Raw genomic sequence first — 20970 nt, 5'->3', positions numbered from 1 at the left:
TTTTCAGGTATATTAGCAGGGAGCTGGGTCAGAAGTAGAGCATCTTGGACACAAACTGGCACCCATTTGGGATGCCAGCATCACGGGTGGCAGCCTAACCCCAATGTGCCACAACACAGGCCCCAAACTTTTTCATTATTAACTCCTCAAATACAATTCAATTTGCATATACTAAAAAAAAAGCCAGGGCAAGTGTTCAGCTTAGTAGTTGGGTTGCCTGCAACCCATATCAAAGTGCCTGGGTTAGAGACCCAGCACTTCCTGCTGGTGTGTACCCTGGGAGTTAGCAAGTCATGGCTCAAGCAGTTTAGTTCTTGCCATTCATGTGGAGACCTGTGTTAAAATATCAGCTCCAGGCTTTTGCCTAGCATACATTTGGCCATTGTAGATATTTGGACAGTGAATCAGTGGATGCCAGTGCTCTTTCTCTCTTCAAGGAAATAAATATTTAAAAATTCTGTATAAAAAAGCCAACTCCACTAGATTTTTATGAAGGGAAACCTCAAGTCCTCAAAACTCCATTTTTATTTCTGTGGTTTGCTGTATTTGTCTTCAGGCTTTGTAACAACCTCGTTCTAAAGAAACTGCTTGCCTGAGATTTTAGGCCATGATTTTACATATACAAAAGTGAATTTTAGGCATATTTACCATATTATTTGTTGGAGGTGAGATACATAAAACTTTCTAAAGGATTTTGGGTGAATTGTACTCAGTTTAAGAAACAGAAGTTTGCAATTATATCCCAACCCACAGAACATTTATAACTTTATATTCTCTCTCTGTGTATATATGACATTAATGCATAAAGTTACCCTATATTAATTAGAATTTCTCTGTATCTGGTAGTTGCACTAAGTAATTCAATTTGACATTCTTTAATTTCCAAAAATTTGAGATACAGATTTTGGTATTCACTGTTGCTCACTATTAAACATATTTAAGTAATACCTAACGCCAACACAGAGAACACCAAGTTCCAATTGGGTAATTTTACAATGTTTATAAATATTAATAACAGGCTGCAATATGCCAAGATCTCACAAGAATGTAAATAATTAGATGAGATCCTCAAAAATTAGTACCTGGAGCCTGCTAGAAAAGCTCAAATCTGTAGATGATGCTGTGTGTGTGTGTGTGTGTGTGTATCTTGAATTTAAACTTGGGTTTGAGAGGTCACATTGTCAATTACATGACACGAGGGGCTCTCACAAAGTTGAAAAAATTATTATGATTCTGTGAGCCAGATTGTTTTTGTCTCTTATTATGCAGGAAACTCAAGGGATGCCACACTAGCAAAGGGAAAGAAAATCCCAGAAGTGGTAATGCTATTGATCACTGTGCAGAATGATCTTTGCAGAAATCTGATGAGAACAATATGACTGTAGACTTTATTGATCCTTTATTGGCTTGTGCTGCTAAGTAGCACAAACTCAATAAAGATACTACATCATCAATTCTCCAACAAAACTTGCATTTTAATACCCTTCAAGAACTTAGGATTGATGTAAATAGTTTCATTTCCTAAGGATCTCAAACTGTAAGTAAAAATAGACGGTTGCCCATCCAGAACAGGAGGATAAGTGTTCTCCTGGGTTCCAGTGTTGTGGTTTCAATGTCATGGCCCAAGAATGGCCTCGCTAATTGGTTCTGAGTAGTTAGCCTTTGTCAGTGCCTTTTTTCTTTACTATTTTCTTTTTATTTTTTATTTTGACAGGTAGAGTAATAGACAGTGAGAGAGAGAGAGAGAGATAGAGAAAGGTCCTCCTTCCATTGTGTTCATTTCCCAAATGGTTGCCATGGCCAGCACTGCACCAGCCCAAAGCCAGGAGCCAGGAGCCAGGTGCTTTCTCCTAGTCTCCCATGTGGGTGCAGGGGCCCAAGCACCTGGGCCATCCTCCACTGCCCTCCCGGGCCACAGCAGAGAGCTGGACTGGAAGAGGAGCAACCGGGACTAGAACCTGGCGCCCATATGGGATGCTGGCACCGCAGGCACAGGATTAGCCAAGTGAGCCACAGTGCTGGCCCCCAGTGCTTTTTTTCTTTAAAGATTTATTTATTTATTTGAAAGGCAGAGTTACAGAGAGGCAGAGGCAGAGAGAGAGAAAGGGAGAGAAGTCTTCCATCCGATGGTTCATTCCCCAGGTGGCTGCAACAGCCGGAGCTGAGCCCACCTGAAGCAAGGAGCTTCTTCTGGATCTCTCACCTGGGTGCAGGGACCCAAGGACCTGGGCCATCATCTACTGCTTTCCCAGGCCTCGGAGAGAGCTGGATTGGAAGTGGAGCAGCCAGGACTTGTACTGGTGCTCATATGGGATGCTGGTACTGCACCACAGCACCAGACCCTGTCAGTGCTTTTTATACAAATTTTTCCAAAGCTAACGTCACGATCATTGGTAGATATTTTCCCAAATTCAACTGATTTGAATAAATAATGAAATAAAATAAAAATGACAATTACAATGAAACAGAACCCAAATCTTACTAGTAAGTATAGTCATTTAGTTTTCCTGGGATTAATTAATCTTGTCATACCTATTGAAAAAAACATGTGATTCACTGATATATTATTGAGTGTTTTTAACAAGCATTGAGATTACTGTTGACATCTGCTTTGGCTGTTTTCTAGTTCAGAATAGTTTCAACCCTACTTTGTGGTACATCACTTTGTGTAGAGAGATACAGGCTACTTTCTGAAGAGAAAAACAGCTTTGGCAATAGGTTTACTTCTATGTGGGCCCCAGATTGGCCATTTGGGTAGTGAACCATGGAAGATTTTTTTTCTGTGTCTGTCCCTCTCTCTCCTTCTCTAACTCTGCCTTTGAAATAAATAAATAAATCTTAAAAAAAAAAAAATCCCACTTCACAGGAAGGACATCTCTGTGTTTACTCTTCTTTCTGCTTGCAGTGAAACTTTCGGATTAAAATGTTCAGTGACAGCTGTGCTCTTTTTTAATCTTGCTATTTCCCCTGGAATCTCTTAGCAATGGACAAGAGGTAGCAAAGGGGCTGGTGGACTGTGCTGAGTTGCAGAGCATGGGATGTCTTGGCCACACAGTGAACAGCTCTGTGGCTTTGGACCATATTTACAATGTCCCCTAGAATTGGGAGCAGAAGCAGAGAGGATCACGCTTGTTCCGGAGTGGTCAGGCGTGACTGTGGTGTTCAGGTGGTGGAGGACAGCCCTCTCTGCTGTTGGAGCCTGGCTAAGCAAGTATGTTAATGTTCCCTTGTCACTAGGTGGCAGAATATAATTAAGATGGCAGAATTTCTTCCTTAGCGATGGAAGACCTTTCTACCTTCTTGTTAATGGCCTCCTTCATTACTTTGCAATATTTGCTAATGACATTTAGGGCCAAGACAATGCAATAAAATGTCTTTCTGCAAACACTTCCTGTATTTATCCAGGATTTTGCTTTTTGAGTTTAACTGGCTTGCCTCTTAGGGGGAAGCCTTGTTAATGTAAAGCACATTCTCTCCTTAAGGACTACCTTGGACAATCCACGCTTTTTCTTTTTACACATCATTACTCTTTGGAGGGTAGAAATAAATGCCTTCCTGTCACCTGTAAAATTTCAAATTTTATTGTAATGCATCATGACATAATCCATTTTATAAAATAAAACCTCATGAGTTCATATTGCTAATAAATATATTTCTTTTCCAAATCATAAAGTGGATGCTCATCCAAAAACTTCTGAAAATATAGAATAGCGTAAAGAAAAAAAAAAAAAACAAACAGTAATCACATTATCCAGAAAGACCAATAAAATAGAGGATATAGTGTCCCAGAATAATTTATCTTAACATGTTGATGATGCAAAATTCTGAAAAATCATGTGGATTAACATAAATTCCATAAAATACAATCTTTGGTTACTTGAAGTACTGAGTCAATGCTTAAAACAATAAGTGCTTTTTTTTTTAACTAACATTTTAACAAGATTTGCTTATTTGTTTGAAAGGCAGAGTGACAGAAAGAAGAGAGAGATCTTTCATCCAATGATTCACTCTTTAAATACCTGCAATAGACAGAGGTAGGCCAGGCTGAAGCCAGGAGCCAGGAACTCCATCAAGGTCTCCTGCATGGGTGACAGGAACCCAAGTACTTGGGCCCACATCCACTGCTCCCCAGACACATTAGCAGAAAGCAGGCTCAAAAGCATGGAGTATCTAGGATTCAAACCAGGTGCTGGGATATGGGATGCAGGTATTCCAAGCATAGCTTAATCTGCATCACAGTGCCTGCCTCTGTTAACATTTCAGGCATACTGATATACAAAAATGTAGAGAAAACTTTGTGATAAACCTGATGTAGCCACATATGGCTTCAAAAGTTATCCACACAATACCAATCTTATTTTATCACACATGCCATCCTTCTCTCCTCCTTCTAGGTTATTTTAAAGTAAATCCCAACATTATTTCATGTCAATTAAATCTGATCTGGTATGAATCTCTAAAATACGAACTATTGAATCTGGGCAGTTTTGATGATAGACACAATGGAATAATGAATGATCTTCCTGTGAGTCATAGTAAGGATAGCCTCACTGTCCACAGAAGCACAGCTTTGTAAAGGGTGGGATGATCTGACTGGAGAGGGACGAGTCACCTGCGTATGGATTCCAGCACTTACCCTGCTGGGGAAAACACACCCCTGACCCAGTGTGGTTCTTCCTCCAGCTCTCAGATGAGTGAGTACAGAATTTAAAGGAACAGAAAGCAACAGACCAGATGCGTGCCTGGCCTATGCTATCTGTGAGTCTCCTCCAATGCTGATGTTTCCTGTGCCCTTGCTCCATTTTCAGTAGTCAGAGGGTGGAGCATCTTTGGGTGAATCTCCTGGGCTGGCAGCAGTGCCTTCTGGGGGTCTTAGTTGCATGTTCTGTTTCTTGCCCTCCCAGGGCCAGGCACACTTGTCAGCATTTCCTCAGCCCTGTGTTCCCCTTCCGTCATTACCCCTGATTAGCACTGGCCCTGGAACCCTCGTTCCCCTTTTGCCTTAGTTGGGTTGAAGACACCTTTTCTGCACGAGTTGTTGTATTTTCCTACCTCTTCACTTCCTCTTCAAACTCCCACTATTACATGAAAGGCCCAGTCAATTCCTCTTTGCAGAGCATCTAGTACTACTAAATGTGGCTGGTCTGCACCACTTCTCTTTTGCCTCATTACTTCTTGGTGCGCGGCCAGGGACTGCACTTTGTGCTAGAGATACAGGAGTGGGGGAAGTCAAGAAACATTTGCTTAGGACAATAATTTGCTTTTTGCTTTTGCATTTTTTTTTTGACAGGCAGAGTTAGACAGTGAGAGAGAGAGACAGAGAGAAAGGTCTTCCTTCCATTGGTTCACCCCCCAAGTGGCTGCTACGGCCGGTGCGCTGACCCAAAGCCAGGAGTCAGGTGCTTCCTCCTGGTCTCCCCTGTGGGTACAGGGCCCAAGGACTTGGGCCATCCTCCACTGCCTTCCTGGGCCACAGCAGAGAGCTGGACTGGAAGAGGAGCAGCCAGGACAGAATCCAGCACCCCGACCAGGACTAGAACCTGGGGCGCTGGTGCTGCAGGCAGAGGATTAGCCTAGTGAGCCACGGCGCCGGCCTGCTTTTGCATTTTAATTTTAGGTCTCATTAATATAGTACATATATGTTTCATACATATACTTTAACCCCCATTACTCATTTGCTCATCCTGTGTTCTCCCAATGTAACTACTGCTATTAGTTTCTTGAATGCCCTTCTGGAATTTCCGTATGCATATACAAGCAAGCATAAATTTTAAATTTCTTTCCAAACATAGCATATTATACTTATTAGTGTGCACATTGTATTTTTTTGGAAAGATTTATTTATTTTGAAAGAGTTAGGGGCCGGCGCTGTGGCACAGCAGGTTAATGCCTTGGCCTGAACCGCCAGCATCCCATATGGGCGCCGGTTTGAGCCCCCGATGCTCCACTTCTGCTCCAGCTTTCTGCTATGGCCTGGGAAAGCAGTAGAAGATGGCCAAGTCTTTGGGCCCCTGCACCTGCATGGGAGACCTGGAGGAAGCTCTTGGCTCCTGGCTTCGGATCGGCACAGCTCCGGCCGTTACAACCAAATGGGGAGTGAACCATCCAATGGAAGACCTCTCTCTCTCTCTCTGCCTCTCCTCCTTTGTGTAACTTTGATTATCAAATAAATAAATAAATCTTAAAAAAAAAAAAGAGTTAGAGGGAGAGACAGGGGGCTCTTCCATTTGCTGGCTCACTCCTCAGGAGGCCACAATGGCTAGGTCAAAGCCAGGAGCTTCATCCAGTTCTCCCATGTGAGTGTCAGGGGTCTAAACACCCGGGGCATATTCCAATGCTTTCCCTAGGCCATTAGCAGAGAGCTGGATCAGGAGTGAAACAACTGGGACTCCAACTGACACACTTATGGAATACAGACAATGGCTTAACTTTACACCACAATGCTGGCCCTCCATTTAAAACTTAATATTATCATTTGGTGGCTGATAAAAAGAACTCTGGAATCAGAATCTTATATCCAAAGCACAGTTCTGTAATTTAATGCTGTGAATTTGGCAAGTTACTTAACCTCTCCTAGTCTTAATTTCTGCATCTATATTTGAGGTTTTCAAAATCTTGTTACTTTATCATATATGAGTATCAAACTTCATATCATTATCAGATGTTTTATGCATATATGTATGCAACTTTGTCATATACTAAAATCTCTTATGCTTGCTCTATTCTGATCTATTGGTCTATCTATTCATGTACCTATACCACTCTGCTTTAATTTTTGAGATTTTACATTATGTTTACTATCTGAGAGGGCTGTTCCCTAGATGTGCACTTGAAAGGTAAATGGAATTCTCCAGTAAGAGATGACAACATTAACATTGAGGACTAGTGTAATCGGTACAAACTGTTCACCAACATTTTACTGTATGCCTACTACAAGAAAGATGCTGTAGCTCATTCCTTGCTTATTCTACTTTTAAATATTTTTTTATTTTTTTAAAAATTTTTAAAAGATTTTATTTATTTATTCATTTGACAGGTAGAGTTACAGACAATGAGAAACAGTTACAGACAGTGAGAGAGAGAGAGACAGAGAGAAAGGTCTTCCTTCCATTGGTTCACTCCCCATGTGGCTGCAGTGGCTGGAGCTGTGTTTATCCAAAGCCGGGAGCCAGGTGCTTCTTCCTAGTCTCCCACGTGGGTGCAGGGGCCCAAGCACTTGGGCTATCTGCCACTGCTTTCCCAGGCAAAAGCAGAGAGCTGGACTGGAAGAGGAGCAGCCGGGCCTAGAACTGGCGCCCATATGGGATGCTGGTGCCGCAGGCGGAGGAGGATTAACCTACTGCTGGCCCCTAAATATCTTCTGTTTCTTTTTGCACTGAAATTTTTGTCTCTTTATTTTAAACTCCCTTACTTCATTGTAGGCAACTTTTTAAGCCACTTTAAATCCTTTTGGAAACAAGGAGAGGCATATACAGAAAAGAAACCAGGAATTATATGAAGTACTTTGCATAATAAATCCCTAATCCTCATAACAACCTTCATCCATTCCTGCTGCTTATAACAAAATACCTTAGCTTGGGTAATTTATAAGCAAAAGAAATTTATTGCACACTGTTCTGGAGTCTGGGAAGTCTAGGATTGAGCTACCAGCAGATTCAGACTCTGGGGAGGCCCCTTCTACATGGATGGTGTTTGCTGTGTGTACCCCTTGACAGTTGACAGAAGGGCTGATGGGGCTTCTTTTGGCTACTTTTATAAGGGCACTAATCCATGCAGGAGAGCTCTGCTCACCAGGCACCTCTTAGAGGTCTCATGTGATCCCACATTGGGGTTTGCAACATGAATTTTTGGGGGACACAAATATTGAAATGATAGAAAAGCCATACAAAGTAGATATTATCATCTTCTTTTTACAAATGAAGATACTGAAGCTTGCAGAGGTCCCATAATTTTCTCCAGGCTCTAAAGCAAAGAAGTGTGGAGTAGCAAAGTGAGGTCTGTTCATTTTATTTTCTCTGTGGTTCCTGGTGTTTCTTTAAATCATACTGGATGAGGGTCCTTATAGAAATAGTAGGAAAAATAGCTGAAAATAAGCTGAAGGGGCCAGTACTGTGGCATAGTGGGTTAAGCCACCATCTGCAGTGCTGGCATCCCATAAGGATACTGATTTGAGTCCCGGCTGTTCCACTTCCAATCCAGCTCCCTACAAATGTGCTTCAAAAAGCAGCAGATTATGGTCCAAGTGTTTGAATCCCTGTATCCATGTGGGAGACCCTGAAGAAGCTCCAGGTTCATGACTTCAGATTGGCTCAGCTCCAGCTGTTGTGGCCATTTGGGGAGTGAATTAGCAGATGGAAGACCTCTCTCTCTCTCTCTCTCTCTCTCTCTCTCTCTCTCTCTTCTTTCTCTCTCTAATTCTCTAACTCTTTCAAATAAATAAATGCTAAAAAAAACCCATAAGAGGGAATTATTACATACAATTTTTAAAAAAGATTTATTTATTTATTCCCTCCCCAGTTGGCTGCAATGACCAGTTCTGGGCCAGACTGAAGCCAGGAGTTCGTCTGGGTCTCCCATGTGGGTATTAGGGGCCTGAACATTTGAGCCATCTTCCTCTGCTTTTTCCAGGCCATTAGGAGGGAACTGGATGGGAACTAGAGTAGTGGGTCCATGAATTGGCACCCACGTGGAATACCAGCCCAGGTAGGCAGCAGCTTTACCTGCTGCACCACAACACCAGCCCCACATACAACTGTCTTAATAGCTAATATACTTGTGTAGTAACTACGGAGTGTGTAAAAGCATCCCTACCATGTGACTTGGCTGTTAATTCATTTATTCACCAAATATATGCAGCATCAGCCATCTCTCAGACACTGTGCTAGATGCTGGGGATCCAATGACATACCAGCTCCACTCCCTAGCCCTTAATTCCTCGTCTAGAAGGGAGCAGATCTTTCTGTTTTGTAATCGTTTTTATCTGTTGTGTCCTGAGAAATATCCAGCTTACATATTTACCCTCTGCATGTTTATTGAAGCCGTTTTCTGTTTCAAAGCTGATAATGTATTTATGATTAACCAGTAGTAGCCTTTTAGGGTGCTGTTTTAAAAACTGTGATGCTGGCGTCAGTGGCAAAGAGGGCAGTGATTCGTCATGCTTGCCCCAGAGGCAAGAGGTAGAAATGAAGACAAACATGCCATGTTATTTGTCATACCAGAACTAGTGGTCTAGAATGATCAGTTTCTCTCTGCAGTGTTACAGATGACATCAAATGTGTTTTATTGCTAGAACTCGCCATTTCTTAAAATTGCTGTATAAGCTATTCCCCTCTTGGGAAATCCTGGAATAAAGAAGTCCATTTAACTTGGTTGAGTCAGAGTTTCTTAAATATCTTTTTGTCCCTTCATTGCTAACTCTGCAAACTCATATTGAAGGTAGAGGTATCACATGGCTCCAGTTCTGTAAAAATGTCCACCATCACTGCTCATGGGTGTCCTGGATTTCCCAATGTTGCTGAAGTGACTTTTTTTGGGGAAGAGAAACTCTTGGGCTGAGTGCTAACCTGCTCTCAGGAGACTATATCTGATAATTTCTTTCTTTATCTTTTCTCTTAAATTCTTCTTGTGGGGTAGGCATTTAGCCTAGTGGTTAAGGTGTCCTTCTATCAGGGTGCTGACTTCGATTCCTGGCTCTAGCTCCTGATTCCAGCCTCCTGCTAATGCAGACCCTGGGAAGTAATGATGATGTTTCAAGTAATTAGAGTCCAGCTACCTATGTAGGATTGAATTCTTATCTCCCAGCTTCCACCAAGGCCCTAGCTATGTGGGCATTTAGGGAGTGAACCAACAAATGGGAATTCTGTCCCTCGAATAAATCAATAAAATAATAAAAATAAATTATTTTTGTTGTCACAGCTGGAGTTAAAAATGGTTACTGGTTCCCTATCTGGAATTTTACTTTTTAACTTCTTCATGGCCACACACAAATGCATTCTTGCATCTCTGGAGTGTTCTAGAGGTAGTTTTGTTTGCCCTATTTGTTGGCTGAAAGCCACACTCATTAATAAAATACAGTCCTCAGATGGTTGTTAACTCATGCATGTGGGCTGTGGAGCATATTTCTCTCCACTCACAGTTGCCTCTCTGGCCACCAAGGATAGGGAGGTGATGGAGTTTGCTCTATAGTTTGATAGGGTCAGGCAGAGTATTGCATTTGAAGTTACCAGCTCGGTGCACAAGTCTTTGTATTGTTGCTTAGTGGCTCTGTAAACTTGAGTCAATCATTTAAACTCTGAACATCAGTTGACTCAACTATAAAATGAAATTATAATAATAACTCTGCCCTTCCTACTTTAGGGAGTTGTTGAGAGGGCTACATGGGATGATATATGGAAAGCATCTTGGCTTTATTGTTTGCGTTTCTTCCTGCTGGTTTCCCTATTACTCTTGTCTTAACCAGATGCAGTGTGTGAAATACAGTCTTTCTTCCAGTATCCAGATGTGATTTTTATGAAAAGTGAATAAACCAAGCACCTGACACTAAACAGTAATGTTTTTCCCTCACTACTCTTCTTGATGATTCTATAGATCTTAAACATACTATGGACCCTAATTCATAAATTATACCTTAACATCTTTGAATATATTTGTGAAGAGGAGGACAAAGGTAGTGTTCTTTTCTCCTAAACCTTTACAAAGGATTTTGTTGCATAACCACTCCAGCTATTAGAAGCTCTGGGAGAAATGAGAGCCTAAAAGGTAACAGGTGGAGTGTTGAAACAGAATTACTGATTTGGACAAAATGTGGAGAGTCTGCACTCTGTGCCTTAACGTGAGTGAAGATGGGGAGTTATTTGAGGTGGGTCCCAGGACACAATGTGCAGCTTCCTAGCTTCTTCTGGGCTCTGTCTCTTGTGCTCTAATTTTCTCCTGTCAACTTCTCTTTCCTTTCAGGAACACTGTCACATTCCTTGCCTAGTGGTCCTCAGGATATTTAAATGTACATCCCCATTTAAGAAGGACTTGTTGCCTATCTGCAGGGAGTGGGTCAGCAGGTAGCCTCCAGTTGTCAGTTCCTTCAGGGTCTGTTCAAGCAGCAAAGGTGGCCATGCCTGAGGTCATATCGTTTCTGGGGCAGCCCTCCTCCAATGACTGAGCAGGATGGAGACACAGAGGCTGAGCCACTTTGGCCTAAATGAGCCCCTCTGACAGGTGCTGCTTGCTTCGGAGCTCCTAGCCTGGTTAACTGAGGCTTTGTTATGCCTCTACTCAATTCCTCCTCTTTTCACAGATACTTATGCCTGACAAACACCTTTTAAAATGTTTTTTTTTATAACAGTTTTATTGAGATATAATTTTATACCACAAAATATCCCCCTTTAAAGTTTACAGCTGAGAGGTTTTTAACATAATCAAGAAGTTGGACCTCCATCACCACCATCCAATTCCAGAATATTTGCTCTGCCCATCAAAGAAACCACGTACCCATTAGTAGTCACTCCCTTCCTTCCTCCCCCAGCCTCTTAATCTATCTGTCTCTAGATTTGCCTAGTATGGGTGTTTCATATAAATGTAGTCATATAATATGGGGTTACTTTTGACTACTTCCTTTCACTTAGCATAGTGGTTTCAAGGTTTATCCATGTGTAGTATATATCAGTACTTCATTCCTTTACATGGGTGAATTATGTTCCAAAATATGGTAAAAATTCAGATTCCAGTTTATTCATTTATCAGTTAATAATAATTAATAATGAAAATAATTGATAATAAACATCTTGGGCCTGGGGTTGTGGCTCAGTTAGTTAAACTGCTGCCTACAACACCAGCATACCATATCGAAGTGCCAATTCAAGTACTGGCTGTTCCATTTTCAATCCAGCTCCTTGCTAATGTGCGGGGGAAAGCAATAGAAGATGGCCCAATTGCTGGGCTCCCACCATCCATGTGTGAGGCCAAGATGGAATTCCTGGCTCCTGGCTTCTGCTGGCCCAGTGCAGACCATTGTAGCCATTTAGGGAGTGATCCAGCAGATGGCAGATCAATCTCTCTCTGCAACTCTGCGTTTCTAATAGATAATTTTTTTTGAAGTAAACATCTTGCTCTACACTTCATCTCAGCCTCTACTTCTGTAGAGCCCTGCTGCAAACTCCCCACACTTGCGATGTTTAAGACTTCACTTTCTGCACTGATTTGAAAAACTTATTGTTTGATGGTTTGGGAGAGAGAAAGAGACTGAGAGATCAAGACCTCATTGGCTACTTTATTCCCCAGATACCCACAGCAGCCAGGGCTGGGCCAGGAGTCATGAACTCAGTCTGGGTCTCCAATGTGAGCGGCAGCAAGGACCCACGTCCTTGAGCCATATCTGCTACTTCTCATGGGTGCATTATCAGGAAGCTGAAATCAGGCGAGGAGTTGGGACTTGAATCAAGGTACTCTGATGTGGGATGTGAACATACCAAGTGGTGTTAACTGGCAGGCCAAATGCCTTCTCCCCAGTGGGGATTTTTAAGGAATTTCTCAGTGAATATGGTCCTGTCCAGAAAAAAAATTTTAGCACCAGACACCAACTTAATAAAAAGTCTCCATATTATTACAATAAATACTGTAGGTCAATTTGTTGGCTACTTAGTCTTGGAGAAGGCTTGTTCAGGGAAGAGATTTAGTGTGGCTGAAACATGCTAAAAGAAGGAGAAAATAGGAAGGCTAGGTGAGCTATGTGCCCAGAGGCACTTGTACAGGCTGCACTTTAGGGCATTCGGGTCATGTGGAGGTATTTGAATCCTTTCTTGTATCCATAGAGACCCATGAAGGGCAGGTGAGGTGAGAGCAGGAGAATTCTCACCTCATTTATTGATTCCAAGTGGTTGGCAGCTCTTCTAGTAGAGGAGGCATTTTGAGCTGGTTGGAGTCTGGGAGAAGGGAGCTTGCTGGAGGTGATGGAATGAACTGTAGGCTGAAGTAGGAGTCAGAATGAATATCAGGGGTGGGGCCTCAACTAATGAGACTCAAGAAGAGGTGGAAAGGAATCATAGAGAGGCAGTGTAGCATGTTGGAGAGCGTGGACTTTGGAGTCTGACCCATCCGGGTTTTAATTCTGCTTTCATCCCTTAGTAGCTCTGTGACTTGATGCAAATGACACAACTTCTGGTTCACCATTTCCTCATCTTTCGTAGGAGAATAACAATCCTTACCTCATAGCATTTTATTGTGAGGTTGAACTGAGGGAGACTGTAATGCTACCGCTCTTCTTAGCTCATTTTCCCTGTTCCCCATTCCGGGGGCTGGCAGAGAGACAGGATCCCGGCTGGAAATGAGTTGTGTCACAAGGTAACCAAGCACAAGGGGCAGGAGAGGACACGGGAGCTCAGGAACAAGGAGCAGGAACAGAGAGGGAGAGGAGGGCCAGAACCCGAGCAGATGCATGTCGCATGGATAGAATTTCTCTGGTGTTTTTTCCCTTCAGAACATTCTGAACAACCTGTCCCTTGTATAACAACTCGGACCTCTCTGCAGCTCCAAGCAGTGGTCACTGGGGTCCAGTGGCCAGTGGACCTGGCAAACCTTGCACTTAATTTTAGCACTGTTACAGCAGGCCAGATCAAGAGCAGCCCAAAGCCATTTGGCAGGTGCACCTGTGTAGTGCTGGAGTCTGGAACCAGCTATCTCCTTCCTTTCTCTTTATGTTTTAAGGCTCTCTTCTGGACACACCTTGTGATTTTTTAGAATGTTTTGCATATACTAATTTTCAGTTCCAAGTGATAGATGGTTGAGATCTGTGACCTCTGTGGTTCCTTGCCATCCAGAGATGCTGGGACTGAAAGACAGAGCTCAACAGCTGCTTCTGAGCCATCCTGGACACCTGCCATCCCAGAAGTTAATCTCATTCATCCCAGAGTCTGCCACTCATCAGTTGCATGAGGATACTGCCAGCCTCTGAAAACACTAAAAAGAAACTAATACATTTGACCTGTTGGGTGCATTTGACCTGTTTGGGTCACTCATCTTCCCTGTGAAGAGACTGCCAACCTCCAGAAACAGGAAAATGGTATGACAGCTATGCATTTTGTGGGGAGCAACTGGGACTAGACTGTTACTCGAATTATGACTTATTTTATGCATCTGCTCTCCCACAATATGGCGCTGGGAGAGGAGGAAACAGCTTCTACGCAGCTGCCTCCAGTTCAACCAATAAACAGCAGGACCTGCTCCTGATTGGAGGAGAGCAGCGTACTCGGTGTGTGGGTAGCAGAGTTGGGATTGGTGGAAGAGGACTATAAAAGAGGAGAGAGACAACATGCACCAGGAACATCTATCTTAAGGAACACCTGTGCAGCCCCTGAGAGAGCCGGCCGGCGGTGTGCTGCTCCCCCGCGGAAGTGGGGAAAGTGGCAGGGGGAACCGCCCTTCCACGGAGGTGGAAGGGTCGGTAGCCAACCCGGGAAGAACCAGCAGCAAACCCGGGGAGGGCCGAGCCGACAAAAGAACAGCGCAGGGTTTAGTGTCGTTCCTCTGTGAAGAGGGGGAGCGACATAATGGTGCCGTGACTCGGATATGAAGCTTAGGAGGGATAATGGGGCCGTGATTCGGATAGGAAACCTAGGCAGGGTTTAGTGTCGTTCCTCCACGAAGAGGGGGAGCGACATAATGGTGCCGAAACCCGGGAAGAACCAGCAGCAAACCCGGGGAGGGCTGAGCAGACAAAAGAACAGCGCAGGGTCCTGTGTCGTTCCTCTGTGAAGAGGGGGAGCGACACATTTCACCTCTTGGGGAGCACTCATGGTGCCTCTACATTTAAGAGTACAAAGATAATTGAGGCAAGTTATCAGAAACCTGATAGATCTAATGTGTTTTTTTTTTAATACTTAACCAGAATTTGTAGGTATTTGATTGTCTTATATTCAATTATTTGGCCAGTATTTGCCTAGAGCTTCACATTACTCTAAAATTTATAAAACTGCCTCCCCCACCCCAGATCAAAGAAAATAAAATTGTGACCCTTTCACATGATTTGACCTAACATATGACTGGCACTGTGCCAGGAGCTGGTGATGCAGAAAGATGAGCATGGCCTCTGGCCTGAAGCCACTCACTGAGTCCAGGGAGGAGGTGGACACAAATAATTGGGAGCACAAGTGATGCAGATTCTGTTACAGATGAGCCAGGACTCCCCCAGAGGCGCTAAAGCAAAGACTCCTCCAGGAGGCTCCCTGGGCTTTCACATACGGAGCAAGAATTTTTTTGATGAAGTTCTCAAAACTCATCAGCCATGCTAGGAATACAAAGCATGGTGGCTTTGTGCTGCGCCCATTTAGCTTAAGGTCTAATCTCTGCAATAAATTCTTTATTCTACATCATTCTTCATGGCTCTGCTTTTCTGATCAACCCCTGACTGATGCACACAGTTGGTCTCAGATTACCCTGGCTTTGATTGAGTCCATTTCATATTGGATGACCACATTAGCAGCAAACAAGAATATATTTCCAATGCCAGTATTTATGAAGACACTCCTGGGAATCTTCCTAAGGAGAATTTCTATTGTTGTTTCCTGAAATTTGTCACTTCTCCCGATTCTATCTTCTCCTGATCCAGCTCATCTGGACAATACCCCATGAGGTACAAGGGTACTTCAAAAACCTTGTGAAAAATGGAATTAAAGCTAAATCTGTTTTGGTGCAAAATTTTTAATTTAATTTAATTTATTTAAGAGGTAGTTACAGACAGAGGGAGAGACAGAGAGAAAGGTCTTTCATCTGTTGGTTCATTCCCCAAATGGCCGCTATAGCCGGAGCTGCGCCAATCCGAAGCCAGGAGCCAGGTGCTTCCTCCCAGTCTCCCATGGGGGTGCAGGGACACAAGGACTTGGGCCATGTTCTACTGCTTTCCCATGCCACAGCAGGGAGCTGGATCATAAGAGGAGCATCTGGGGCCAGAACTGGGACCCACATGGGATGCCAGCACCGCAGGTAGAGGATTAACCTGTGCCGTGGCGCCAGCCCCTGGTGCAAAAATTTAAAAAATCTATGACATTTTTTATAATGTACATTTTCATGAATCTTTTGAAAACTTCTTGTATTCATGAATCTAAAAAAAAATTCACCAAAATAAACTTATTTTTAAATTCCATTATCTGAACTTTTTGAAGTCCCTTTGCATAGTAGGAGAATTTGTTTCTAAGCCTAGTCATTTTGTTGTTTGTAGGCCTCAGTTCCTCACTGACTGTTGGTGGGAGTCTCCCTCACGGCATGTGCCTCTCCCTAGAGCACTTTACAGCATTGCAACTGGCTTCCTGCAAAGTGAACGGTATGAGAAAGAGAGCCCAAGCTGGCAGCTATAGCCGTTTACGATCTAATCTCAGAAGTGCCATATCATCACTTCTGCCACATGTTATTGATCACACAGGCCAACCTTGACAGTGTGGGAGGGGACTGCACAGGAATACGAACACCAGGAGACTGGGGTCGTTGGAGATCAACAGCCCAGCTCCCCACTCAGCAAACTACGCCTGCAACTCCTGCGTGATGATAGAAGTAATTGTTTAATTCAGGGTAGTGCCTTCTAGGGAGCTAGTAGGATGTAAGCACTGTTTTTTTTTTTTTTTATTATTATTTTTTGACAGGCAGAGTGGACAGAGAGAGAGACAGAGAGAAAGGTCTTCCTTTGCCGTTGGTTCACCCTCCAATAGCCGCCGCGGCTGGCGCGCTGCGGCCGGCGCACCGCGCTGATCCGATGGCAGGAGCCAGGAGCCAGGTGCTTTTCCTGGTCTCCCATGGGGTGCAGGGCCCAAGCACCTGGGCCATCCTCCACTGCACTCCCGGGCCACAGCAGAGAGCTGGCCTGGAAGAGGGGCAACCGGGACAGAATCCGGCGCCCTGACCGGGACTAGAACCTGGTGTGCCGGCGCCGCTAGGCAGAGGATTAGCCTAGTGAGCCGCGGCGCCGGCCCAGGATGTAAGCACTGTTCCAAGAGCTGTGCATGCATTCATTCAGGTTGGTACAAGGGTTACCCCCATTTTGTGGTTCAGAAAACGGAGGCACAAAGTGGTTAAATAACCATAGCTCTGTACTGTGTCTCAGAATGTGGGAGGCACTGCCAGAGACTTCCGTTTTCCATCATTTTCTCATTTGGAAACAGGGATCTTGATCTGCTTCCATTTAACTGCAAGCCATCCCTTCTACCTTCCCTGCTCAGAGATAGTTCTTTAGAGAACTCAAGGCTCTGACTCTTCAAAGGACTCTGGAGAGAACTTGGACTTGCACACAGCCCTGGCCAAGGATCTTCCTTGGCCTGCTGTCCCCTTCTCTGCTGGCACCTTACAAATGCAGCCGTTGCCGGTCTGGCCCAGGGGAAGGAGGAACTTTAGCTTTCAGTAAGCGATGGTGCCTTTAGAGTAGAGAGCTGGGGAGACACAGAGCTGTGCTCCAGTCTGAGGCTCACGCTTCTCCCCAGCTGCCTTCCCAGGTCGTTTCCTGTCTCTCACTCCCAGAAACAACAAATGACTCACAGTTAATGAGGACATTGTCATCGTCTTTGCCCTTGTGCCCTTGTTTTCTGGTTCCTTCTGCTCCCTCCCACCCCTTTCTGCCGACTGCCTCCTCCTGTCTTCAAGACGCAGTGGTCAATCTCTCCGTGATGCCTCTTGTTCTAGGCCCCTGCACCTCAGACTTCAGTGTGCATGAGGTCCACGTGCAAGGATTCACTTTGGGTCCTGTGAAATTACAGATTTTAATTTTTTATGTGTAAGTTTATTTGAAAGGCAGGACTACAGAGGCAGGGTGGGGGAGAGAGAGAGAGAGAGAGAGAGAGAATCCTCCATCTGCTGATTCACTCCCTGAATGGCTGCAATGACCAGGCTAAAGCCAGGAGCCAGGAACTTCCTCTAGGTCTCCCACATGGGTGCAGGGGCCCAAGTACTTGGATCACCTACTGTTGCTTTCCCAGATGAGTTAGCAGGAACTGGATCAAATGTGAAGCAGCTAGGGATCCAACCAGTGCCCACTTGGGATGCCGGCATGGCAGATGCCAGTTTAACCTACTCTGCCAGCATCTGCAGGTTTTAATTTAATTTAGGTGAGGTGAAGCCTGAGAGTCTACATTTGTAATAAGCTCCTGGGTTATGTAGATAATGTTTTTCTGTGACCACACTTTGAGTGTGAGGTGCTAGATCTCATTTTCCTTTAGTTCTTCATGGAAGAAGAAGCTGTTTTTCTGAGACATATTTTGCATAGACTCTCCCTGACTTGGCATTCAGGAATTGTTAAATTCTTTCAGTAGACATAGAGGATGACTAGGGTTCCGATTTGCCAGGCACTCTGCCGTTTGCTGAGACATGGGATTTTTAGGGCTACCACTGGGATAATCCCAAAAGACCCAGGATGAGCTGATCACTCTACTTCCAGTGGTTGGAGATGAGTAAGGGCTACACATCCCCTGCCTTAAAAAACCTTTATACCAGCTGAGATCTTGCCAACATTCTGCTAAAGCTATGAATGTTTATTAGGCAGCAACAAAAGAACAATGCTCCAGTTGGTTTTTGGTGCTTTGGGGAGGATCCATTCCCTGCTTCAGACAGTACAAGCACAGTAGGTTCTCTGTCAAGGAGACACAAGTTAATTATGGTGACAGGACGAACTGATCTTGTGGTAGGATCAAGTGAGTGCCACTAAGGAGAGTGACACAGGATCAAGGAAACACTAGACATCAGGCAGTGCACTAAAACTATTAGACTGCATATTACATTTGTGTACTTTATTCAAACATGAGCCGTGGGTTTGGCTGTGCAGTCAGTGAAGGAAGGGCCTGAGCATTTCAGAGCAGAGTACCTGTCTCACGGGGTGTTGGATTCAATCAGAGAAGCAGTGTTGTGTTTTTCTCAGACTTAATTAGATTCAGGTTTGGATGGCCTTTGTGATATTTTGCCAGGAGGATGGGTGGAAGGTCATCGCAAGAAGTAACCACAGGGGCAGGCATTTGGCACAGCAGTTAAGCCACTGTTTGGCACGTCCATATCCCATACTGGAGTGCCTGGGTTTGTCTTGACTCTGCTGCCTGTTCTGTTGTTTTGCTAATGCGCATCCTGGGAAGCCGCAAGTGCTCGGGTCTCACTGCCTCCTGTGGGGACTGAGACTGAGTTCTCGGCTCCTGGTTTCAGGCTGCTCCATCCCTGGCTGTTGCAGACAACTGGGGAGTGAACCTGTGGACCGGAGATACCTCTGTCTGTCTCTCTGCCTTTCAAACAAATAATCCTCATCAAAGAAAAAAGAAGTGACCACAGCTCAAAACTATTTTATTTCCCATTGCGGAGTATCCCATAGAAAATAGACTGTCCTATAACTTCCTCTTGTTCTTGTTCAACGCTAGGAGGAAAGAGGTTCACAGAACTGGTTTCTTTGGGCTCCGTGGAGAACACAAAACAAGATCCTCTCCCAAGGCTGAGATGCTAAACGGCGTGGGTGTGGGGCTGCACTGCTGCAGCCAAGGTGTTTTCCTCAGGGACAGGGAGGGGCTCTTTCTCATTGGGCTTCAGCCTTTGCTCTCTGCCATTTTTTTTTTTTTTTTAAACTTAACTTTGATTTGTTTTCCTGGAGGGAAAAAGAAAACCTCCCCAAACCAGACTTTTCTTACACCAAGGACTGGAGGCTGGGCTGCCAGGAGGGAAGTTCAGTGACCAGATTTTTCAGAACAAGTGTTAGCATTAATGGAGCCCCAGTCCTCCCTGTGGATTTGTAAGCCAACCTCTGACATCCATTCAGCAAAACAACTTCACCTTTCACCTCCTTTCTTTGTTTCCCAGCTGTTTGGTCCATGCTCTTTGGGCATGTGAGCGATTCTTGATTGTTTGCTTATACCTTACAACAGTTCTTCCTCTTCACAGAGAAGTAACAGAGGCTCTTGATGAGCCTGTAGAAGCCAGAGGACAAAATGTGTTGCTGTTGGAAGGGACCCCAAAGGGAATTAGAGATTGTGACCCAGTGTCAGATGGCAGCCCCGGCTTCATACAAAGCCCCTTCATTTCACAGATGAAAAAACAAGCTAGGGAAGGAGATCTTTTTAATGATTTCAATTATAATTCAGAATCTTAACAATTATATATCCCACCTCAAGCAGATACTTGAATTCTGGTCTCTGTGTCCTTGGACAGTGGCCATATGACCACGACTGGCCTCCTTGGGTAATGGGGAGATCAACACTGTCCCACCCACGGGGATTCCCTTGGTGATTTTTCATGAATGTTGAATATGTTTGGACCAGAAAGTGTTTTGAACTCTGCTTTTGAATACATTAATTTCAGCTAGAATTATACAAATATTGGTGAATTTCCTGGAGCTAAGTTCACTTACATTTGTCAATTATAGACCACCTGGACATTTTTAATTTACAAAGGGACAGCAGTCTTTCCTAAACATAACCCTCTTATTTGGGTCAGAATATTTTATAACTGGAACTGCTTTATACAACAAATTTAGGAAAATGCTAATTTGAGCTATGGAATAAAATTCTAAAAAAGGTATGTGGAAAATTTAGGCTTTCTGTGAGCCAAATACTGTAAATGTAATAGGAGGCATTTGCCACTCAAGAGCAACCAAAGAGAAATATGCTAGGGCAGTATTTATGTGGTATGAATCAATTTTTGGTGTTAATATGTATTATAAATCATTCTGGAATGATGTATAGAAATAGCTTATATGTTAAACTTGGGGGGAAATTTAACTTTTTGTATTTTTAAATTTTCTGTATTGAACACAACTGATTTTTTTAAAGTTTTTTTTTATTTAAAATTTTTTATTTATTTATTTGAAAGTCAGAGTTACACAGAGAGAGGAGAGGCAGAGAGAGAGGTCTTCCATCTGATGGTTCACTCCCCAGTTGGCTGCAATGGCTGGAACTGCACCAATCTGAAGCCAGGAGCCAGGAGCTTCTTCCGGGTCTCCCAAGTGGGTGCAGGGACCCAAGGACTTGGGCCATC

General features: G+C 43.9%; 1 long non-coding RNA gene across 1 annotated transcript in view; it reads left to right on the top strand.

Moving 5' to 3' along the window:
* LOC149128843 (uncharacterized) overlaps positions 1-14795 on the top strand; it is a 37019-nt gene extending 22224 nt beyond the window's left edge. The window contains exon 3 of the long non-coding RNA XR_016224586.1: positions 13809-14795. This is a non-coding gene — a long non-coding RNA (uncharacterized LOC149128843). The remainder of the gene's footprint in view (positions 1-13808) is intronic.
* The last annotated feature ends 6175 nt before the right edge of the window (positions 14796-20970 follow it).

This window comes from Oryctolagus cuniculus, chromosome 1 (assembly GCF_051225735.1).
Source record: "Oryctolagus cuniculus isolate XC-2025 breed Fujian yellow rabbit chromosome 1, ASM5122573v1, whole genome shotgun sequence".
NCBI classification, from domain to species: domain Eukaryota; kingdom Metazoa; phylum Chordata; class Mammalia; order Lagomorpha; family Leporidae; genus Oryctolagus; species Oryctolagus cuniculus.
Note: the sequence above shows the minus strand (reverse complement) of the source record. Positions and strands in the feature narration are given on the sequence as shown.